Source organism: Eumetopias jubatus, unplaced genomic scaffold (genome assembly GCF_037043125.1).
Source record: "Eumetopias jubatus isolate StellerSeaLion01/CBP00866 unplaced genomic scaffold, mEumJub1_p1.0 scaffold_9, whole genome shotgun sequence".
Classification (NCBI taxonomy): Eukaryota; Metazoa; Chordata; class Mammalia; order Carnivora; family Otariidae; genus Eumetopias; species Eumetopias jubatus.
The window spans coordinates 28,529,074-28,555,303 of record NW_028274815.1 but is presented as its reverse complement, the minus strand read 5'-3'; positions in this window follow the sequence as shown (position 1 = coordinate 28,555,303).

Here is a 26,230-nt window from a genome sequence, read left to right as displayed (position 1 = left end):
GCTGGAGGCTGCCTGTGTCTTATCTTTACCTTTTGATGCTGTTGGTGTTCTTGCTTATAGTTGTAGTTTGTTTTTGTTGCTAAATATTTCATATTATAATCACACCACCATTTATTTATCCATCCCATGGTTGAAGGACTTTGGGTTGTTTCTAGTTTTTAGCTATTGTGCATAATGCTGCTATAAACATTCTTAACTTTTACTACACATACATACACCTTTCAGTTGGGAATACACCCAGGAATGAAATAATGAATCTTAATTTCTCTTAGTACTAACCTAAAGCTTAGTCCAAGTCAAGTCACATGTGTAATTTATAATTTTCTACTAGCCACATTAAAAAAATATTTTAAAAAGTGAAATCATGCATTTTACTTACCCAATGTATCCAAATATATTATCATTTTAGCATGTCATCAATATGAAAATTATTGATCAGATATTTTACATTCCTTTTTACATATTAAATCTTCAAAGTTCAATGTGTATTTTATATTCACAGCAATTTAGACTAGCCACGTTTCAAATACTCAATAATCAAATGTGGCAATTAAACACTATATAGGACAGGGCAGCGTTAAGGACCACAGTTTTCCAAAGTGGCTGTGCCAATTTACATTCCTGAGAGTAGTGTATGAGCATTATAGTTGTTCCACATCTTCATCAAAATTGGGTGCATATCCTTCCTTTCTTTAATGCTATTGCTGTACTGTGTCTTTTTCCTCCCACAAACCACAACTTCATAACCATTGTTATTTTGGATACTATGAGTCTTCTTTAGCAATCAAGCCCTAACTCCCACCATAATTATATTACCTATGTAACCTTGGCAAGTTACAGAGTTCCTTCATCTGTAAGTGGTCATGATAACAATATTTAATAAGTGACACATTGTATATAAAGTATATAGCCAGTACCTGAAAAAAATGAAATACTCAATAAACTACTACTTTTTTCAGTGGGGGTCTTGCTGACCATGATGCCCCTCAATATTTAAAATCTAATTCATGGTTATATTTTATCAATCCTATACTCTTACATTTGATTTTTTAAATTTTCATTTCATATAGGTCTAGAAATCTCCACTTTTTGAGAAGCTCAGGGATTTCTGACCACAATCACCACTTTTCTTCTATTGTCAATCGCATTCCTGGAATTCTCAAAAATTTGTTTTCTTTCTTTTCTTACATTGGGATTAGAGTCAGCCATTTTTTTTCACTGTCCATGATATTCTGAGATTCTAAAGAATCCCTACACACTACAGCATAATTCATTCCTCACTTCTCTACCTCCCTTGATGCTGTTTCTGTGCGTCTATGCGCTCTCATCCTCTTACACTCAAATACTTTTTTTTTCAGCCTGTGTCTGTCCTGAAAGCTGCTTGAAAGAGGACCACATTTGACATGCTCTCCTGCACCTCTCCCACTCCAGCTCAGTTTGCTAAGATGCAGGTCATAAACCCATTCATGCATGTTGAAACCCCCAGCAGTGTGTTTCCACCAGCATTTAAATAGAAATTATCACAGCATGTCATAATTAGTAAGAGTAAATGTGGGGAATCATTTAGGCTATTCTGTTTATATAAAGTATGTACATGTGTGCACAGAGATGTATGTCCCTTCATGTATGTATGAGTGTGTTGTCTGTAGTGATGTGTTACTTTTAATGAAGTTGAATTTTTTTTAAGATAATTTTCTTACTGTAGAAAATAGTTATCAATGTTTGAAAATAGTGCTTTACTGATTCATGTACACAAGGGGGTGAAGGAAGCATTCATCTAGATGCCATTTGCTATTTTTAGCCTACTTCATTTACATCCTAGGCAAAAATCCCTTCCTTTGTCAAAACCCATGTGGTTTTCTACTGACATCCCAATACTTTACCCATATCCATGAAGGACTTTAGTACTTCACAATCTCTGGCCAAACTCCAAATCCAGACCTCATTCTGGGGAACATCTAACAAACTGTTCCTTAGCACCTTTAACTTACATGATTTTAACCTCTAATATTGCTAATCCGACCATTTCCAAGGTCACACTTTTGTCCCAATTCTTGGTTTCTCCCGTTCTTTAGCTCTGTTTCATTCTCTAACCCCGTCTCTTATTTTGGAGTCCTTCATCCTCTTGTTCTCATTAAACATACTCTGAGACTCCATTCTACAGTGCTTCAATTTCCCCTCCTAAGTGTGTAACTGTCCTCCAAACTCTTTGTCCTCATTTAGCCAGGCCAGACTCCACTATCATCACCTCCATCTATCACTTGTCAATACCATCAACATCCTCACCTTTCTGCGCATTTGTCTCATCTTTTTGCAAAAAACCTAGACACTTTCCCATTCCCCTGTGCCTGAACTGGTGAGTGTTGCTAAAGCAAATTAAAAAAAAAAAAAAATTTAACTGTGCTGACTGAAAGCACTAAAGTTTAAGTGTATCCCATCTAGGCAGTGACCCCCAAATCAAACATTAATCCTATAAACTATCACTAGTCAGATCCTTCACTTTGGCACACGATGATATAGAGACTTCTATTCTTAGAAAGTTCTGGCTGGGGGCGCCTGGGTGGCTCAGTTGTTAAGCGTCTGCCTTCAGCTCAGGTCATGATCCCAGGGTCCTGGTATTGAGCCCCGCGGGAAGCCTGCTTCTCCCTCTCCCACTCTCCCTGCTTGTGTTCCCTCTCTCGCTGTGTCTCTCTATGTAAAAAAAAAAAAAAAAAAAAGTCTGACTGATCAGATGGTAGCCACCTGGATGGACTAAGGGTAGACAAAGATATAAAGATGAAGTTGGGCTAAGCTGAGAAAGTGCTATGACTGAACAATGATGTCTATCATGTGAGAAGGGAGACAATGATGGCCTTTTGTCATATTTTTCCTATTTCTATTTTAACAGTGATTCCAAAGTTGCATTTCAAGTCTATACTCCTACCCCTACACTAATTACCTTAAGAGAGCCTGGGTTTTCTAGAAGACTGGAGTCCATAATTTATATTCCCAGCCCAGACTTATATTCCCAGCTCTCCTGAGCTTCAGCATCATGAATACAGGAGATTAGTTTGAACAATATGGAATTTCTGATGACTCTTTTAAGCTAAACATGCCAATTTAACTTGATTCAATCCAAAAGCTAGCTGTTATATAGGCACCTCAAATTTAATAACTATAAAAAATATTTTTAATCTCTCTTTCTTCAAATATCTACCTAATTATCTTGGTGAACATATACTTATTTCCCAAGCCGAAACCCAATAATGCATTTTAAAATACTTTTTCTACTAATCATACACAATTAATTACTAAATTCTGATAATTTTCCTCCTAAATGATTCTTATTTATATTCCTCCTTCTCCATTTCTAAGACACTTTCTTATTTCAGGCTCTCAGTTTCTCCTACAAAGTCTCATTTCTCACCAAGATCTTCCACTTTTGTCATGTTCAATGCTTTTTCAGCACAAGTGCTTTGGTCATTCTTCTCATATTATTCAAAAATTGTCCAGAATGCTTCCTTTGTTTGGCATGTAATAATCTTCATATTTGATTCCTGCAAAGGGAAATCCAAAAAAAGGGCAGTATTTTTTCCATTCCATATATGCTATGCTCAGCGATGACACTATAGCTTTATGTATTCTGTTTGATCTCCCTGGAATACACTGCTTTGTATTGCAAAAGGATAACTCCTGCTTCCAGTATCTTCCTCCTTTGAAAGTCATCTTTTTGACCTCTACCATCAGATTTAGGCTGCCTTTATCATATTTTCTTTTTTTTTTTAAAGATTTTATTTATTTATTTGACAGAGACACAGCGAGAGAGGGAACACAAGCAGGGGGAATGGGAGAGGGAGAAGCAGGCTTCCCGCTGAGCAGGGAGCCCGATGTGGGACTCGATCCCAGGACCCTGGGATCATGACCTGAGCTGAAGGCAGACACTTAATGACTGAGCCACACAGGTGCCCTGCCTTTATATTTTCATCATTAGCACATAATGGATACTCAGTGAATATAGGTTAAAAGAACAAATGGATGATTCTCAAGTATAACATAGAACTCAACTGGGCTAGAGTAGTCCTTATTTTCTGTCATCTCTCAGTATTACATCATGTGCCTAAGTTCTAGCTGTTAATATAGATTTTAAAGTATACTTATACTCTTAGTAATTTATAAAGGTAAGACTGATGAATCATAGACCTGTACCTCTGAAACAATACATTATATGTCAAAAAAAAAAAAAGAAGAAGAAGAAGAAGAAGATGGTAGGAGGGGAAAAATGAAGAAGGGGAAATCGGAGGGGGAGATGAACCGAGGGTTCTAGAGGGGAGGGGGGTGGGCGGATGGGTTAGCCTGGTGATGGGTATTAAAGAGGGCACGTACTGCATGGAGCACTGGGTGTTATACACAAACAATGAATCATAGAACACTACATCAAAAACTAATGATGTAATGAATGGCGATTAACATAATAAAATAAAATTTTTTTAAAAAGTAAGTTTAAAAACTGGGGAAAGAGGAAGCATATTTACTGGGTTATTTAGTACCCAGTAGAGACAGACAAATGGGCAAAAATGTATAGAACAATACTTATAAGCACTTGGAAATGAATAAGAACACTTCTGTGAAATTACTTCTCAAGATAGTTAAAAGCATGAGGTAAAACCATCATTTTTAATCACACAATACATGTATACAAGTTATATAATGCATGTTAACAATGATAATGTGTTATAAAAGTGGAAAGAAATTTGGGTAAGTGATTTTGTTTTTAAAATGGGCATTTTTGAGCAAAATCTTGTCAGAAATAAGCAAATCAATGATGAGTTCACTAGACTTAAAGGGCAGCTGTCTGCTCCAAAGGAGGATGGCCTCAGGACTCAGCTTTTCCTTAAAGAAGGCTGCCAGTTTGAAATGCCTGGATATTACAAGCTTTAGCTGAAAGCAAAAGTGATTCTTTCCAACTAAACACTGTAGTTTGCTAATATGTACCAGAGAAACATGATGTTATTACTTGTACTTTCACAGCAATTTGTTTCCCAATGCAAGAGAGCTCCCTTCCCTCATGCTTACCAAAAAGAGGTAAGAGAAATAAAGATGGCTTCTGCTTTCTAGACAGAGTATTGATTGTACAACAAACCCGTAAGGGCGAGTAAGTGCTAAATGGAAATCATAATAACACTATGATGATCCCTGTGGACAAAAATCAATAGAAAGGGAATGGTTTTATAAGAGATATACAATGTTATTATTCTAATATCTCAGGTCATAAAGCTGAGGCATTTGAGTGTGACATGACATATTAGCTGAACTGACTGGGAAACTATGGTGACTAGAATAATCTCAGCCACTTCTGAGTGTGCATATCTCATACCTCCCCACCACATACACACAGCAGTGAGCTCCAGCTCCACTTCCTTTCAATTCCTGAGATTCCTTTTCACCTCAGGGCCTTTAACCTTGCTGTTTCTTCTGCCTGAAACATTCTTCAACCAGATCTGTCAGGGACTGGTTCTTTCTCATCGTTCAGGTCTCTGCTCAAAAACATTTCCTGTGAGAGGACTTGCCAAACCATTGTATCTAAAGAAAGTTATGCTTTACCTCATGCCATTGTCAAGCCCATTGCCTTCGTGTCCTAACTGTACCCCTTTCTGTGGTTGTTTCTGTCTTATCCAGTATTGTCTTCCCCAGACACCAGTTATTTGGAATATAGTGGGTACAAAACACATGTTTGTTAAATGAATAGATGAATATCTTCTAATAACTGATTTTTCTAGTATATATGTCTTGCCACCTTTTCCCCCTGAGATTGCTAATTTCTTGATGGCAGAACTAGGACAATGCTCCCTTCTCTTGCCTATTCTCCCTACAGAAAGCTATACCCAGTCCATCCGTTTAGATTTTTTCCATTATTGATTCTTTAAATATATTAACACTTTGTGGAGGAAGAGCCTTGCTATTTAGAAGTGTTCATTGTTTGTTTTCATTTGCTTGGCTGTTGGTCGGCCACATTTTTCTGTTGGTATAATAAGACAGATGTAAGACATTCTTACTATTTTTCTTTCTTACCTGCTGTTCCAGGAATAGTTACCATGTCAAAGTTATCTCCCCTCATCCCTAAAACAGAAAACACCATTTTCTCTTCAACTGAACATAGAAACCAGAAGAAAGGAGAAAAAGCAAGTCAGCATTTTGAAGCCTTTAGAGATGCATGATATTCAATTGACTAACTGGTTCTTATACCTTAGGTACTGCCTCATTAACTATAAAAGAGAAATTATCTTGAGTTCAAAGAAAAAGATAAACCATAGCTTTTATTCCATAAGGGAAAAATCTAATTATAGCTTAAAGAGTATGTGAGTAATATTGATATAAAGTATAGAACTATTAAATTGCTTCACTAAAGTATTAGTAATAGATTTCTTCTAGGTCAGTAACATTTTACCCCATTTTTCTGGAGCATTATTTATTCATTAGGTTCCTTTGGTAACTATGAAATTATTACCTTTTAGTCAATTTGTACATTTTCTATGTTTTCCATTCCTGTCTCATTTTAGAAAGTTTTTCTGAAACAAAAATTTGCCATCTACTGTTTGAGTGTATTTGTGGGTTCAAGATTAAAATTTAAATGCTACATACATACACCTGAGAACCCAACATCTAAATTATGGCTTGCAAGAAAACTTACTAGCATTTTAAAGAATTTTCCCAAGTGTAAATTCAGAGAAAAATCACTTTACTTTCTCTTTTCTAATCTCAGGCTTAAGTTGTAATTTTGCAGTACACAATATCTCGCTGAAGCCCATGGTACATATTCTTCTACTTCTTTTCTAACTATGCATTTCATACTTATCCTTTCGAGTTGCTCTGGAAAGAAAATTAATGGGCTCCTTATTCAGTATTGCAGTGTTTCAGGTAGCAAATGCATGATAGGTACTTAACCAATTCCTGAGTAGCCAACCAGTGAGTGTGGCATAATGATTTTGGAGAAAGTTAACTAAGTATATCCATCACTTTGTCATGTGTGGTAAAAGACCGCATCAATCAGAGCATAAGAGGGAATTGTCTTTGCTTCTGTCTGTGGGTACTACGGAAATCTGCTACAGAAATCAATAGAATAGGTATGGTAAGCTGCATTTATGTTGAGTAAATAAAACATGAAAAAATAGAAAGTAGGAGACTGGTAACATAGCTCCCGGAATAAAGCAGAGGTCAGTTTCCTGAGATAGAAACCATCTTTATGAAGTTGACATTCTTGAGAGGTTTTCCCAATATTAGTGTCTTACAAACATAATCTAAATGGTTGAACTATTAAATTTTTCCAAAGTCCTATTTAACCTGATACATAGAAGAAACAAATTGATAGTCCAGTCATGGGTGTTTAACTCCATTATTTAATTCTAGTCTGTATGGAATTCACTTGGGAGGTTCTTGGTGCACTTGCATCCTAACGTTAAACCTAATGGCTGTCTTTACAGCAGGGTCCCTCCTATACTTTTATCTTTCCATCTTTGGAATCTCTACCTCTCAGCACATCCTGCCATCTGGAATTTCATTAGCAAAAGGAGATGAGGAAAAAAAGGCCTAACGAGTGAGGAAAATAAGCATTTGCTGAATGAATGATATAAATGAAGGGACTGAGGAAGCAGATAAGAGGTTCAAGATGACAGTCCTTAATGCATTCATGGAAATTATATGAGCAAGAATATAATTTTGAAAAAAACAATGATAAAGGAAGCAATGTTACCTTTCTTCACAGAAAGATAAAACAACGAATGATTCAGTTATGAAAGAATGAGAATTGAGAACTACCTTCAAATAATTCACATATATACAAAATTTTAAAAAAAGCTATTACATACTCTCATGAATATCTAATAAAGTGCAAACTGACACAATATTCCTGGGGGGAAAATTTAGTAAGATTTGTAAATAGCCTTAAAATTGTTACTATCCTTAGCCTCAGCAATTCCTATACAACAACTGAATCTGAAGTATATATTCTGAAATTAAGGAACTATACATGAAACACAATAATGGTGTTATTTGTAATCAAAATATCGAGCCAACTTAAAATATTTCTCTATTGTTGAAAATTAAATAGGATATATTCATTCAAATATTTTTGGAGAATAAGACATAGAACATGATTCATTATAAAATGTTAGGTTAATAAAATAAAAACTGCACATAATCCCCTGTATGTAATTACTACCATTTTTTATAAGTAAACCTAAATAGACAAACATATTTATTTTCATGCGATAGAAGTTTTCATTTGCTACAGGAATCCTTAAAAAATAATTGCATAAAGAAACCATAGTATGTTATGGAAAGAGCTTTGGCATTTTAATAATCTGAATTCAACTTACTCCATTACATCGCAAAAACATTTAGTGCTTATTGAAGTTTCTATAGGCTTAACCTCTCTTTGGCTTAGGTTGGAGTGTGGAAGCAGTTCTGGCTGCCTGAACAAAGCCCTATGAATAACACTGCTTCCCTGTCAATAAGTTAAGCAGCTATCTACCTCTACCATCTTTCTCTTCTTTGCCATGGTGTCTTTCCAGGCTATGTATTCCAGATAGTGGCTGGTGTAGCCATAAGATGGAGGAGGACAGTCCAAGTTGGAAAGAGTGAGAAATAGATTTACTGTTTTAAGCCAGTGAAGTTTCAGGGATTGTCTGTTCCTGTAGCAGAACCTCATCTATCCCAACCAATACACATTACTTAGTAGTACCTATGAACTTGAGATATAGACTCAGAAGGATATAATAACTATTTCCTCACTTATAAATCTAGGATTAAGGGTACTGAAACATATCTCATAGGGCTGCTTAAAGAATACAAAGTTTTACTCATGCACGATGAATAAGTACTAGAGATCTACCATACAGCATGGTGTCTAGAGCTGACAATGTATTACATACTTAAAAATTTTCAGTTCAGGGAAATGGCAGAATAGGAGGATCCTGAGATCACCTCATCCCATGGACACACTGAGATAACAGCTATACATATCCAACTAACTCTGAAAATGACCTGAAGAATGGCAGCATAGACCTTCAACAATTAATTGTAGACAAGAAGCCATATCTAAAATGGTAGAATGGATGGTGATATGGTTGGGATATGGTTACCAAACTCCTGGTAAGACTAACCACAAAAGGAAACGATACCACAAGCAAGGAGAAGCACCATACTGGGTACCTGCACTAGGAAGACAAATTCCCATAACATCTGAACATAACATTTGAAAATCAGTGGGCCTTAACTCCAGGAGAGCCAGAGTGTGATAGGAAACTGAGACCCTGCCCTTAAAGAGCCAGCATAATAAATAACTCAGCCTGAGACACAGGAGAAAAGCACATTTAAAAAGTGCCTGAGGTATACATGAAGATTTCTCCAAGAATAAAAGTACTGGCAGATATTCTTTTCTTCCCCAAGCCGAGATAGCTAGATGCTTCTGGGAGCTAGTGCTAACACTCCAGGGTACCCCCGCAGACCCACCTGCCTGAACAAGTGTTCCTCCAAAGTGGCTCCGGTCCTGCCACATTCAACAGGCAGCCACAGCAGGGACCAGTGCCATTACAAAGTAATTCCTGCCCTGGGGAAGGGGGGAGATAATCCCACTCACCAGCATGCCCAAAGTTAAAGCAGCCCAGCCATTTAGCTGGCCAGACAGGAGCAAGCCTTGCCATTTGGTGAGCCCACAACTATAGGAGAGACTAACTGCATACAACCAGCCTGACTGCAGGCTCTACTCCCTAAGGAACTCCCAGTGGCCTCATACAGACCTCTCAACAGCATAGAGAACAAACTGCAGAGCATACCCACAGCAAGCAAAGTGAATCCCTGCAGCTGGCTAGGCTGAAGACAAATGGCGCTCAGCCACAGCAGTAGGGTGCACTTGGCCCACAGAGGAGACAGCCCTGAAGCACCTGGATCTTATGACCAGGGAGGGATTGTGATATAGGGTACCACAGGACCTCTTCTACACAAGGCCTCTACTTTAAAGACCAGGAGACAAAGCTGACTTACCTAATCCATGAAAACAAACACAGAGAGTTAGACAGAATAAGGAGACAGAGGAGTATGTCCCAAATGAAAGAATAAGACAAAATCACAGTAAGAAATCTAAATGAAGTGGAGATAAGCAATATGCCTAATAAATAATTCACAGTAATGGTCATAAAGTTACGAACTGCACATGAGAAAAGACTGGATGAGCTTAGAAATATAAGAAAGAGCCAGTCAGAGATGAAGAATTCAAAAACTGAAATAAAAAATACACCAGAGGGATTCAACAGCAGCAGAATGGATCAATGATCTGGAAGAGACAGAGAAATGGAAAGCAACTAAGCAGCAAAGCAAAAAGAAAAAAGAGTAATATACATGAGAATAGGTTAAGGGAACTTGTCAACATCATCAAGTGTAAAAGCATTATAGGGAACCCAAAAGGAGAAGAGAGAGAAAAGGGAGTGGAAAACTTTTTTGAAAAAATAATAGCTGAAAATTTCCCTAATCAGATTAACAGATATCTAGGTCCAGAAATTACAGAGAACCCCTGACAAGATTAACCCAAGGAGGTCTACATCAAGACACATAATAATTAAAATGGCATAAAGTTATGATACAGAATTTTAAAAGTAGCAAGAGAAATGAAAATGGTTACATATAATGAAAATTTCATAAGGCTATCAGCTGATTTCCCAGAAGAAACTATGCATACCAGAGAGAATGGCATGATATATTCAAAGTACTAAAAGGAAAACATCTATGACCAAAAATACTCTACCCAGCAAGGTTATCATTCAGAATTGAAAGGAAGATAGTTTCCCAGACAAGCAAAAGTTAAAGGAATTTAACACTAAACCAGCCTTATAAGAAATGTTAAAAGGAATTCTTTCAGTGTTAAGAAAGGGCCACAACTAGAAAAAATTTATAAAAGAAAAAAATTTCACAGGTAAAAGCAAACACTTAGGAAAGGTAGTAGATTAATCATTGATAATGCCAGTATGGAGATTAAAACAAAAGTAGTAAAATCAATTATATCTACAAAAATTAGTCAAAGAATAAACAAAATAAAAAAAGATGTAAAATATGACATCATATACATAAAATGGTGATGGGGAAGTAAAACTTTAGTGCTTTAAAAATGTGTTCAAGTTTAAGCAACCATCAACTTAATATGGACTGCTATATACATAAGATGTTATATATGAAGGGGCATCTGGGTGGCTCAGTCGATTAAACGTCTGCCTTCGGCTCAGGTCATGATCCCAGGGTTCTGGGATTGAGCCACAGTGGAGAGCCTGCTTCTCCCTCTCCCTCTGCTGCTCCCCTGCTTGTTCTCTCTCTCTCAAATAAAATATTAAAAAAAAAAGATGTTATATATGAACCTAATGGTAACTACAAATCAAAAACCTATAATAGGTACACAAAAAATAAAGAGAAAGAAATCCAAGTATAAAATTAAGAAAGCTATCAAACCCAAGAGATGAGAGCAAAGGAAGAAAGAGAAAAGAACTACAAAACAACCAGAAAGAAATGAACAAAATGGCAATAAGAACATACCTATCAGTAATTACTTTAAATGGACTAAACACTCCCATCAAAAGACATAGGGTGAGTGAATGGGTAAAAACAAAATGAAACAAAAACAAAAAAAAAGACAAAAACAAAAAAAAAGCAATACCTATCTATATGCTGCCTGCAAGAGACTTAACTTCAGAACTAAGACACATACAGACAAAGTGAAGGTATGAAAAAACATACACCATGCAAATGGAAGTGAAAAAAAAAAAGCCAGGGTAGCAATATTTAAATCAAAAACTGTAGCAAGAGACAAAGAGGGCACTACATAATGATAAGAATCAATCCAACAAAGAGGATATAACAACTGTAAATATCTATGCACCCAACATAGAAGCACCTCAATACAGAAATCAAATATTAACAGACATAAAAGGAGAAATTGACAGTAATACAATAATAGTATGAGACTTTTAACACCCCACTTACATCAATTGAAAGATCATCCAAACAGAAAATCAACAATGAATTAGTAGCTTTCAACAGCACATTAGGCCAGATTGACCTCACAGATATATATAGAACATTCCACCCAGGCACAACACAATACACACTCTTTTCAAGTGCACATAGAAAATTCTTCAGGACATATCACATTAAGCTACAAACAGGTCTCAAATTTAAGAAAATTGAAACTATATCAATTATCTTTTCTGATCACAACAGTATGACACTAAAAATGAATTATAAGAAAACATCTGGAGAAAAACACAAACATGTGGAGGCTAAACAACATGCTACTCAACAGTGAATGGACTAACCAAGAAATCAAAGAGGAAATTAAAAAATACATGGAAATAAATAAAAACCACAATGGTCCAAAATCTTACAAACACAGCAAAAGCAGTTCTAGGAGGGAAGTTTATAGCTATACAGGCCTACCTCAAGAAACAAGAATAATTTCAAAAAAACAACCTAACCTTACACCTAAAAGAGCTAGAAAAAAGAAGCAAAACCCAAAGCTAGTAGATGGAAGGAAATAATAAAGCTACATGCAAAAGAATGAAAGAGCTACAGGCAGAAGCTACATGCAAAAGAATGAAACTGGACCACTTTTTTTTTTTAAGGTTTTATTTATTTATTAGTCAGAGAGGGAGAAACAGGGAGAGAACGCACAAGTAGGGGGAGCAGCAGGCAGAGGGAGAGGGAGGAGCAGGCTCCCCGCTGAGCAGGGAGCCCAATGCAGGACTCGATCCCAGGACCCTGGGATCATGACCTGAGCCGAAGGCAGATGCTTAACCAACTGGGCCACCCAGGTGCCCGAAACTGGACCACTTTCTTACACCATGCACAAAAACAAACTCAAAACGGATGAAAGACCTAAATGTGAGACTTGAAACCACCATATTTCTAGAAGGAGACATTTACAAAAATCTCCTGGACATTAGCTATAGAAACATTTTTCCAGATACATCTCCTCTGGCAAGGAAAAATGAAGCAAAATAAACTATGGGGACTACACCAAAATAAAAAAGCTTTTGCACCGCAAAGGAAACCATCAACAAAAGGACAACCTACTGAATGGGAGAAGATATTTGCAAAGTGATCCATCTGATAAGGGGTTAGTAGCCAAAATAAATAAAGAACTTATACAACTCAAAGTCAAAAAGCAGTCTGATTTAAAAATAGGAAGAGGACCTGAATAGACATTTTTCAAAGAAGACAGGCAGATGGAGAGCAGACACATCTTTTCTCAACATCACTAAGCATTAAGGAAATGTAAATCAAAACTATAAGAGCTATCAACCTAACACCTGTACTTCTCAGAATGGCTAAAATCAAAAGCACAAGAAACAACAAGTGTTGGTGATGATGTGAAGAAAAATAAATGCTCATGCACTGCTGGTGAGAATGTAAATAGGTGCAGCCACTATTGAAAACAGTATAGAGGTTCCTAAAAAATTAAAAACAGAAATACCATAAAATCCAGTAATTCCACTAATGTGTATTTATCCAACAAAAAGGGAAACACTAACTCAAAAAGATATATGCATGCCTACTTTTATTGCAGCATCATTTACACTATCTACAATATGGAAGTAACCCAAGTGTCCATTGATAGATGAGTAGATAAAGAAGATGAGGAATATATGCACAAAGGATTATAACTCAGCCATATAAAAGCATGACTGTATGATTTCACTTGCATGTGGCATCTAAAAAACAAAACAAATAAGCACAACCAGACTCTTAAATACAGAGAACAAACAGGTGGTTGCCACCAGGGAGGGGCATGGTGGGGGAAAGGCAAAATAAAGGGAATTAAGAGGTACAAACTTCCAGTTAAAAATAAGTCACAGGAAGAAAAGTAAAGCATAAGGCACATAGTCAATAATATTGTAATAACATTGTATGGTGACGGCGGGTGACTGCACTTATTGTGGTAAGCATTTAGTACAGAATTCCCGAGTCAATATTTTGTACACCTGAAACTAACATTGTATGTTAATTATACCTCAAAAAATTTGCTAAAAGGTTAAGTCTTCCTTTCTCTCATATACACACACTCAAATAATACAAAGCAGGGCAAGAGGCAACTTTTGGAGTGATGGATACATTTATGGCATAGATTGTGGTAATGGTTTCATGGATATATACTTATCTCCAAGTTGCATATATTAAATATGTATATCTTTTTGTATGTCAATCATACATCAATAAAGCCTTTTTTAAATAAACATTTTAGTGAAAAATACATTAAAAATGATTGTAAAATAGTTTTGACTGAGTTTGAATTTCATTCAGATAAAATTATTAAATCTCGTATTTTACCTGCTTCTTACTGTATTTTATTCCCCTGTACCGATGATCCTTTACAATGGATAGCAATTGCTATATGTTCAATAATTTGTTAAAGATTTGGTCAGAATATAGAAAAAGCATAAAATAAGTAAAGTCTTAGTATTAGACTAAGATGAGGAAAAGGGAGATAAGGGTAGAACTAAAAGCTGTGTGACCTCTGAAAGCAGAGTTTAGTTTCATATTAACATTAAAAAATGTAATCTCACATTGTTTCAAGGTTCACCTAAAAATAATGAATGTATACTTTTAAATGCATTAGACATGACTTATTTGTCAGTTATTAAATGAATCAACTCACAAATTATACATAAAAAATAACAATGCTTTCTGTTTTTTAAGGAAAAAAGTTTTTGTGTGGTGGCAGTGCGAATTAGCAAAATTAACTTAAAGGAAACAAGGAAAAGATGAAGAATTACATGATTTAGAGAGAAGAAAAGCAACTACCACCACCATAGCCACAGAACTCATTACTGCACTCTTGCAAGCTTGCCCAAACTGTTTTAATACTATGTTTTTCTCTAGGGTTATAAGCTCTGTTAACAGAAACTATGATATAACTTTCAAACTATCTATATTAGCTCCAATAAATTATTTCCTCCCCCCAACTGCACTACATAAAGCAACAAGCCCCCGGTTGGTTAAGTAAGCACTAAAATTTTGGAAATGTAATAAATGCATCTGTAAGATTTCCAAGATTCCAACAATAATCCCAAAGGGAAGATATACTGATTCAATCACTTTGGTACTGCATCACAAGGCACTGAATAGAAAAGTCAATAAAAGCATCCAAGCACAGAGAGGCAAGCTGTAGTCAATATATGATTTTGAAGGGAACTGTCAGATAAAAAATCATTTAGACTTACCAAAATTTACTTCCAATTATTGGGAGTTTAGACTGCATGGAATTCAGAGCATATATCCAATCTTATTTTAGTCCCTTTTTCCTTTATCCTCTCCTCAAGCTTTTCCATTCACATTAAGTGTGCATGTACTTGTGCCCTCTCCCTTTCTCCTCCTTCTCTCTCATATATACACACACATATATATGTATATGAGAAACATATATAGAAATATATATATATTTCCCATTCCAAGAAAAAGTTTGCCAGTCTTGAGTTTTCACTGGCCGCTTGTTAACATACCAAAAATTTGTAGAAAAAAATTATCCGTAGAAAAATATGTTCACAAAAATTGAGTCATAAATAATGAGATGACATATAACAGGAAAAAATGCGAAAACAATAGTAGCTTAAAAGGTAGTTTAACTATTTTAACCTTTGGAGTCTCTGGAGAATTTAACAAGTAAAAAATAAATTTCTTAAAATTAGCATTTGTGAATCTACATTCCTAAAGCCTCTAAGTGCTCTGTGGAAAAAAGTTACTGTGGTCTTATAATTTGAGAATGTGTGCTTTTTTAACTGTAGTATTTCTCAGAACCTTTAGTTAGTTAATATCCACTTGTAAATATCCAAATATTGGGGTAGTATAAAGAGTTTCCAGTGGTTACTTGGCCACAGAATTATTGTGTACCCTAAAGAAAATATTTAGAAACATCTTGAGGAATAGTAGCATTCTTTGGAACATTTTTGGGAAAAACACCACTTAACACATGAGCAGTCAAAGCCTATCAATACAGCAAATTTATGCTGTCTACACTAGTGGAAAAGAGTTCTTCATTTGCTAATTTTCAGTCACATAACTGAATTGTTCTATGTCCAGATAATTTACTTTAAATGTGCTTCCCATGAAGAATACAATTAAACTTCTCTTAAGCCCCTGTCCACTTTTCCAGGTTCCAAGTAACCTGGTGCATTCAATAACAGTGCAATAAGCCACTTTGAATAAGTACTGACCAAGCCCTGATGTTGTGATTGCTGTCACAATATTAAATTGATATATTGGCAGGAGAAGGGATGAAAAGCACAGGTAGGATTATAGAATTTGAGAGACAGCAATCACCTTAGAGATCATCTAGTCAAACTCTCATTTTACAAATGAATAAACTTAATACAAGTGGTAAAATGACTTCTCCAGAGTCTGACAGTCAATTGGTGGAAAACTTTCCTTCATCCAGTCTAATCCATACCTTGAGCAAGAGAAAATCAAAACAACTCTTTAGAAGAAAAAAGAAAATACTGTATCTGTTTTGAATTTATTTTTAAATTTGTCTTTAATAAACCTAAAGAGGAAAAATGAATGGGCTGTGATTAATTCTATTTTTTCTTACCTGTTCCCCCAAAACCATCCCAACATCTAGCATATTCCTTTGGCTTCTCATGAAAGGTCTCTTAATTAAATAGCTGTGAACATCTGAATTCGTAAACTACAAAATTAATAAAGTAGTTCTTTATAAAATGATTCTACCCATAACAAGACTTGCACCCTGAATCTCTTGTCTTCACCTTGCCTAATGTGCTGCCAAAAGCAGAAACCGTGTGCTGAGAGCTAATCCTTGGGGCCATAGCCAGGCCAGGGCAGCATTTCTCTGGCCACTGCATTAAAACCTCTAGGGAGGACTTAACCATAAACTCCTACCACTGGATGAGTAAAAGTAATTTGCACTTGAGCATGAAAAACAGAATGAAATTGATGAGAAACTTTTACTGATCCTAAGCAGTTTTTGGATTGTAGGAACTCTCAAAAAATAAGTTAGAAGGGGACTAGATTTTGAGCATATACAAAAAGTACATGAGCTTGACAGATAGGTTTGTTTTTTTTTTAGCTGTTAAATTTAGTGTTGGAAAACTGTCTTTAATGTTTGAAAGCTGAAGATTGAGTATATGTCATGTGAACATTGTTCAACACTTACAACTTTTTGAGTTAAAACCAAAAATGCCTCTTACCACTTGGATACATTTTTCTAAATGGATTTTCTGTTCAGATGTTCTAGAAATCTTCATCCACATATTGAAATATTTGCCATAACTCTCTATCAAGAAGACAAAACTCAAGTAAATGACAAGACAGTGAAAATGGAAATCTGCTTGTTAATTTGAATTTAGCATGTTTTGAGTGTGATGTGATTACATCAATTCTTCCAATGCCACAGTTATTAGAAGATTGGCCTCAATAAAACTGGAAACTCCTGGCAATTCAACAAACATTTATTGAACAACTTTTTTGTTATATTCTGTATATACTATTTTGCTGGAAACTATGGTGTAATACAAACATGGGATGTGTTCTCTGCCCCAAGAACAATTATTTTGTAGCACATATACATGTAATTATGTAATGGGAAGTGATATAAAAATGATACACAACTGAATAAGATGAAATAGAAATCATCAATCACATGGATAATACAAACTATTATATGGTAGAGATTCTTGAAAGAGGGTAAATTAAAGATATGGCTGGAAAGGTGGATAGAATTTCATTTGATGAAGTGAATGAAGTAGCAGGAACTAGAGTTAGAATTATTCCAGTAAGAAAATGAGAGCAATAAAAATGGTATCTATATGCAAAAATCAATTCATATCATGCACTATTATAAGAACAAAAGTCACTTTATCATTTCAATGATGGAGAAAAACTATTTGAAAAAATCTAAAATTCTTTCATGATAAAAATTCTTTACTCCAAAAGAGGAGTAAAGAAAATCTCAATCTGATAAAAGATCTACTTCTGCCACTTCTATTCCAGATTGTACTTGAGATTCTAGTACTTTAGATTTGTAAAAAAAAAAATAAAAAAAAATAAGTGGCATCTAGTTTGGAAAGGAAGAAGTCTATTTGCAAATGATATGATCTAGTATGTAGAAAATTCCAAAATATCTTCCCCTAAAAACATTAGAACTTATGGTTATTAGAATAAACAAGTTCAGTATGGTTGCATGATACAAAATCAATATACAAAAACAAATAATATTTCTATACACTGGCAATAAAAAGAATTCTATTTACAATAGCATCAAAAAGAATAAAATATTTAGGAATAGGTTTTTTTAAAAGTGCAGGAATTATACATTGAAAATTATAAACCATTATTGAAAGAAATTTAAAAAGATAAACAGAAAGAAAACTTGTGATCACAGGTGTTGTAATAACAATACTGACTTGTTAAGATGTTAATATTCTCCATATCATTCTACAGATCTAGCACAATTTGTATCAAACACCACCTGGCTTTTTTTTTTTTTCCAGTTTTTGCAGATACTGACAAGCTAATCCTAAAATGCATAAAGAAATGCAAAGGACTGAAAATAGCCAAAATACAAAAGAGTAAATGTATTCACCTTTCCTGTTTTCAAAACCTACTGCAAGGCACAGTAATCAACACAGTGTACTGCAGACATAAGAATAGACGTAGACTCGGTATAGAATTGAAAGGAGACAAAATAATTCAATGGGGTAAAGAACAGTCTTTTCAAAAAATGGTTCTGGGACAATTGAGTATTCACATACAAAAAGCAAAAAAAAAAAAAAAAACCCAAGAAGTTGGACCCCTTCCTTGACCCATGCATAGAAATAAACTCAAAATGTATCAGAGTTAAATGTAAGAGCTAAAGCTATAAAATCCTTAACAACAACAAAAAAAACCACAGAAGTAAATCTTCATGACCTTGGGTTGGGTTAGGCAATGATTTCTTAGCACAAGCAATCAAGGAGATTGATATGTTGTATTCCATCAAAATTAAAAACAATTTGTATTTCGAAGGAAACCATCAAGAAAGTGAAAAGACAACCCACAGACTTGGAGAAAAGGAACTTAAATTTAGAATTTACAAAAAACTCATAAAACTCAACAATAAAAGGATAACACAATTTTAAAATGACCAAAGGGTTTATATAGACATTTTCCCAAAAATTATATATAAATGGCTATTAGCTATTTGGGAAATGTAATTGAAGACCACACATGATACCACTTACATTTGCAAAAATCGTTAAGATTTAAAATAAAAAGCAACAATAAGTACCACTAAACTTGTAGGGAAATTGGAATCCTTATATATTGCTGGAGGGAATTTAAGATGGTATACCTATTTTGAAAAATAGTTTGTTCCTCAAAATGTAAATACAGAATTACCATATGATCGAGCAGTTCCACTCCTATGTAGATAGCCAAGAGAAATGAAAATATATGTCCCCCAGAAAATTGCATATGAATGTTCATAGTAGTATTATTCATAATAGCTAAAAAGTAGAAACAATTAAAATGCTGATCAACTGATAAATGGATAAATGGAATACATCTATACAATGGAATATAATTGGGCCATAAGAAAGAATCAAGTGCTGATATACAGCACAATATGAATAAGCCTAAAAATCACTATGCTGGTAATGAAAGTAGTAAAAGAAACCAGTCTCAGAAATATTGTGTGATACTACCTATATGAAATGTCCAGAATAGGTAAATCCATAGAGACAGAAACTAAATTCGTATTGGCCTATGACTGGGAAATAAGTGAACAGAGGAAGAGATGGATAATAATTATTAAAAGGTACAAGGTTTCCTTTTTGCATTTGATAAAATGTTCTAAAATTAGAATACAGTGATGGTTGCACAATTCTGTAAATACACTAAAACTAATTATACACTTTAAGTGGATGAACTTTATGGTATGTAAATTACACTTTAGTAGAGGGCTAAAGAAAAGAAGAGGTTAAATTTAAATCTCATTTTCATCAGTTACTAGTGTGTGACTGTAAGTCACATCCTCTCTCATCTACAATTTCCTCATGTGATAAATTGGGGTAGAAATACCTACATTACAGTACTATTGAGAAGACTAAAATAAAAGCATAAAATCTTTTAAAACTTGAAAAAATGTAAAGGTGGGAAAGTGGGGCAGTTTCCTCTGGGTAATCCATTGTAGCTGGAAGGTAGATGATTAAAGACACAATGCCACATTTGATTGATCACCTATTATGTGCTAGGACTCTGCTAATGCTGGGCAAAAGCAAATGGTCAGCAAAGAAGATAGAGTTGCTGCATTCTTACAGCTTATGATTTAGTGGAAGACAGTCATTTTCCAAATAATGGTAAAAACAGAAAATTTCATATTAATGCTTCTGAATTGGCTCAGAAAAAGCCTCCCCAAAATGTACCATTTGGCGTGTGGACTATTTTTTTTAAGGATTTATTTGAGAGGGGTAGAGGGAGAGAAACTCAAGCATACACCTCACTGAGCATGGAGCACAGTGCGGGGCTTGATCCCACAAGATCATGACCTGAGCCGAAACTGAGAGTCAGATGCTTAACCAATTGAGCCACCTAAGCACCGGTGGCATGTGGACTGTTTTGAGCTGAAAGGAATCAAAACCCAGTAGATTTGAGAAAAACTTTTATCTATTCCTCTCTTAAACTACCTAAAAGAATTTAGATAAGAGGCCTAGCCCCAAAAGAGAGCTGTTTCCAGTGATAACTTAAAAAAAAAAAATCTGTATGGCAGGACAAATATCTAATTACCAAACATCTGCTCTTATCATCCTGTGAATTGCCCACACAACCTCTGAAGCCCCAGGTCCCTATCCCATTCCTTAGCTTAAAATGGCATATAAGCCTGAATTGCCCAGGTTGTCTTTGGATCTTATAGTTATATGTTAATTTTATTATTGGACCAGACAAAGAATCATGAAGGGTATAGGCAAAGTTTTGTTTTTTTTTTTTCTCCCCACCCCACTCTTTAAAGGAAAAAGGCAAGCTTGCATTGAAGTATTTAATATAGGGACAAAATTTAGTTTGGTGATTGTTACAGGAATATATGATTTGGGGTGGTGTTAATGAAGACCATTCTGGAGAAGTCAGTTGAGATCTGAAGCATAAATAAGAGTTATCCAGATAAAGGAAGAAGAGGCCTTTCCAGACAGACCAATTTATTCAAAGCCCTGAAATGGGAGAAAGCACAGAGCAGTAAAAGACCTGAACAAAGTTAGGGTGGTCTGGATAGGCACAATAATCTAGTAAAAGACAATGAAAAGGAATAGTCAGGGGAGAAAAAAATAGCCAAGAGAATTTGGTGTCATGGAAATGAAAAATAGTGTGTTCAATAACAGAAATGGTTTCAATATTGTTTATTTCTTCTAGGAGTTCTATTAGGTGGGAGCCTGAAAAATACCCAAAAGATTTAACAATATGGAAATCATAATTGATCCTACCCATTTCTATTTCTATGAATTTTCTGGGTCAGAAATCAAAATGGAATAGATTGAAGAAATGAGAAATGAGCTCAGTTTATACAGTATTGATTACTCTGGTTGTGACGGAAGAGAGATAAAGAAATTAGCTCAAAGAAATTGTTTTTATAATATTAAAGATAGAAGACCCTTGAGCATATATAAATGATAATGAGAAAGATCCAACAGAGAGGTAGAGATTGAAGATACACAATAGTGTGGGTTCCTGAAATGGGGAGAAACAAGCAGGAGATAAGAGAATCAGAGCAGATGAAAACATGTGTGTGGTTTGGCTTCAGGAGTTTCAGTAACTCATTGTTTAAAGGCTTCTATTTAATTTGGTAAAAGAAAGGTAACATCCCATATCAAGAATGGGATGGAGGTGATAGGTCAGAAATTTGAGTAGAATCAAATAGAATTAAAATACTCATCATAGGAAAACACAGTAGGAATTCTGTGCAATGTTGAGGTCCCATAGAGTGCTGTCAATCTCAATTCATAGTGCTGGCTTTCCTGATGGTTGTGGGGGAGGAAAAATAATTTGCCTGCTACCTTCTAGGTGCTTGGCTGAGACAACCCTGTAATAAAAGATTAACAAAAGAAAAGTAAACAGAAGTTTAATACCATGTATACCTCCTATGTACATGGGAAGTACCCAGGAAAACTGAGTAACTCCCCCAAATGGCCCAGGCTACCACTTTAAATAACATCTCCAGCTAAAGACAGAAGATGTTTGGGGGCAATGGGAAGGCCAGTTATGGGAGGTTACCAAGAAAGCACATAAACGAAGGTACTATTGTTAGGCAGAATTTAAATTGTTGCCTTCTCCATTGACAGAAGTTTCTAGAGATTTAGAGTCATTCTTTTCTTCCTGGAACGGAGAGGGTGACACCCTTACAAACAGACATTTCCCTTATAAATGTAAATTTTCCTACAAAAGAGTAACTTACTGGTTTTCAGAGTTTTCCTAGGTCTGCTGTTTCTTAAAAATACTCAGCCTAAAATCATCCTCATGCCAGAGAAATATTTTGGGGTGGTATATTTTGCTCCCCTTCATAGTACATTTCTTCAGCACTGTTCATCTGCTGCAGTGATGCAAAGAAAAGTGATGGACTTGGTATATTGTAAGATGGAAGTGTTAAAAACATTGAGTAAGGGGAATTTAGATTTCTAAGAGAGATATAAAAATGTTGAGCCATAGATTCAAATCTGCAAGGTGAGCACAATGAAGATGAGAGGGGAATATGGAGAAAGAAGGTGGAGTTATCACTGGTCATGATAACATAGAAGGGTTACCAGAGTAGCTGATCAGCAAGTTGTAGAAGTAGGAGATGGTGATCACAGCATGAGACAACCATCCATTATCATAAAAAACTTAGTGGTAAGGCTTTACAATCATAAGATCCCACCCCACTCCTACACATCCCATTTTTAAAACATGCTTTTTCCTTCCTTATCATCTTTGTCCTTTCTTCTGGCTCTAAAGATAAGCTCTATTAGTCAGTTACATCTGTTGCTATTTGGAATAACCAAGGATTGCTACAGGGTCACATGGAAGGAGGAAATATAACTGCAACCAGAGGGAGAGGCCTTATTTGGGGCAACCTGTAAGCAGATGGGCTGATAGGGCTTCTACTGTATGTATCTTTGTATTCCTTAGCTTGTAGTAAGTGCTGCAAATTAATAACATGGGTCTTAAAGGCTGAATCTTACTGGCTGAGTCTTATAGGCTCATCAGTGATAAAGAGACAATCAAGTCACCATTCACTGAAGATTGCCAGTAAAATCAACAATAACAGTAGTGATGGCAGCTACCATTTATTGAGAACCTTGTGTCTATTCATTTTCACAATTTTTTGTAATTCATCTAGCTTAATATAGTATTTCTAAAAGGTAGATGTTATTATTTTACCTTAAAAAAGCCAAAGGCCAAAAAAGTTAAATTTGTCCAGGTTGCATAACTACATATAAACTAGTTTTTAAACATAGGTCCATTAGAATCCAAAGCCTGTCTTCTTTATACTGTCAAACTGTCAATTTTCACACAGAAATGTGTAGAACGTAGACATCTTAATACTTGTGTGTATATGCTTGTGTGACTCTTCCCCACACAATAAACATTACAGATAAGAAAACTAGTTGATTATTAATTCTTTGGACATATGAAGAGACAGAGGCACAAAGATGTTGAAGCACTATTAATTGATATAACTTCCCCAAAACAAGTGAGTTGGATTAAAAATTTTTATCACACACAATGAATGACTTTATTCTAAAATTGTATGACTTAAAATCTCAGTAATCTACCAGTACAGATGGAAAAAAGAGAAATAAACTGAATGCAAAGATTTGGCTAGAAATGTGCAGTCCCAGAATACAAAATATCACTGTGAAACCCACTGAATAAATTTCACACATAAGAAAATGAGTGTATGAATAGTCTTTGCTCTAGATTTGTAATTATGCCAACCCATACATTTTTCTTAAACCCTCTTCAGATTTGTTTAATTTTTAAAATGTGCTCCTCCAAGAATTGCTTCAGGGAGAAATAGCTAATAAAGGCATTAAAAAGAGACTCCTCATGACATTGCAATTTATATTGCATGTTTTACGAAGTCAGCTATAAAATTTGAAGATGCCACCCGAAAACCTGAAAACTATAGACCTCACACCAGCTATTGGGGGATCAAATATTGGTTTTCCAGGCAGAGACAGATAAGATCTTTCTTACATGAGGTCACAAAAATAAATGCCTAAGCACTGACTCCCCAAAGGTATTTTTTCGGCAATATCAGTATGGGTACATGAGCTAATCTCCCTTATTTTGAAACTGCAAATGAGAGCAATAATTTCTAATATAATGAGAACTGCAAACACTTAGAGGTTTTAAAGCAATGTCAGTACTTGAAATTATCTTCAGGAACAAGGTAGTGGCCAATGCAATCTGGCTTGCTATGTTTTATGTGATACAATTATTCATGTAAATCTTTTATCAGACACTGAGGAGCAGAAAATCAATGAATAACTCTTCCAAAGAAGTATAAGGGAGGTGCAATGAGACAACTGAGGTATATCAGGTTCAAACACTTAGACAACTGTTATTTTTAAAAATTATTAGTCATGAAGCATTAATTGAAAAATAGTACAATTATTTAATCAATCAACATTTCAGGCTATATGTACACAGATTTTCTCTCTAGCAAATTCAAGTGTTTTTGGAAGAATGTAGGACATGTATTATAAATGAACTAGTTATAAAATGTTTTTGTATCCCATTTACCTGATTATCCAGTCCTCATATGAGGATATAACCCTAACAAAGCAAGTTTATGATATAAAGTCTTTTTACAGAACATTATGTCCAATGGCCATCCAATCCACAGACACTATCCAAATACATTTCCTAGAATAGGTGTGATATCTGGTTCTACCAGTACTGAATAAAAACAATGTTACCAAACATTGGCACCTTAATGAACACATTCTGACCTTATACTACACAATTTAACAATAAACTTGGCTATTTCCCTATACTCCCAGTATGCCCTCCTTCCTGAGTATATAATCCTGGCTAAAATTACTCTTATCAGTGCAAGAAGCAGCCTAGAATGCCATTTAATGAGAGAAACTCTCAGGAAACTATGATTAGAAGGGAAATTCCTTTATCTGATAAACTGTTCTAGAAGAAAATACACTTTTACCCACATACTTAATTGTAAAAAAACTGCATATGTTTCTTCTGAAGTTGAGAACAAAAGAAGGATATTCATTCTCACCATATCAATTCAATACTGTGCTGTAAGTACTAACCAGTGCAGTAAGAGAAGAAAAACAAAAGGCATGCAGATTGGAAAGCATGAAACAACACTGTTCATATTGATAGTTATAACTATCTGTGTAACAAATCCCAAGGAATCTTGACAAAATATCCTAGAACTAGTAACTGAGTTTACCATGTTTGCAGGATATATCAATACATCAATATATATTTGCATCAAAAATAATGAAACACATATAATTCTAACAAAACATATACAAGATCTATTTGCTATATACACTAATAAAAGAAAATGGGAACCTAAATAAGGGGCAAGACATACTGTGTTCCCTGAATTGGAAGACACACATAAGTTTGTTTTTTTTAAGATTTTTTAAAATTTATTTGACAGAGAGAGAGAGCACACAGCAGGGGAAGTAGCAGAGGCTCGAGAGGAAGAAGCAGGCTCTCTACTGAGCAGGGAGTTTGATGTGGGGCTCAGTCCCAGAACCCTGGGATAATGACCCGAGCCAAAGGCAAACACTTAACTGACTGAGCCATCCACGAACCCGAGAAGACACACATAGTTAACATGTTAATTCTGCCCAAACTGATCTATAGCCTTAATGTAATTCTAAGCAAAATTCCTGGAGTATTTTTTTGTACATTTAGTCAATTTGATTCTAAATTTTGTCGGAAAATTGATGAAAGTAAAATACTAAAATAATTTTGAAAACAATAAAATCGGAAGATTTATACTACCTGGTTTTATTATAAAGCTTTAGAAGTGAAGACAGTGGCACTGAAGAGAGAGGCACATGGATCAGTGGAACAGAATAAAGAGTCAAGAAACAGACCCACACAAATATGACTGATTGCTCTTTGACAAGATTCAAAGGTAATTTGATACAGGGAGGGTGTTGTTTATCCTCCAACTAATGGGATAACTGGTCATCTAGATGCCAAATAAATATAT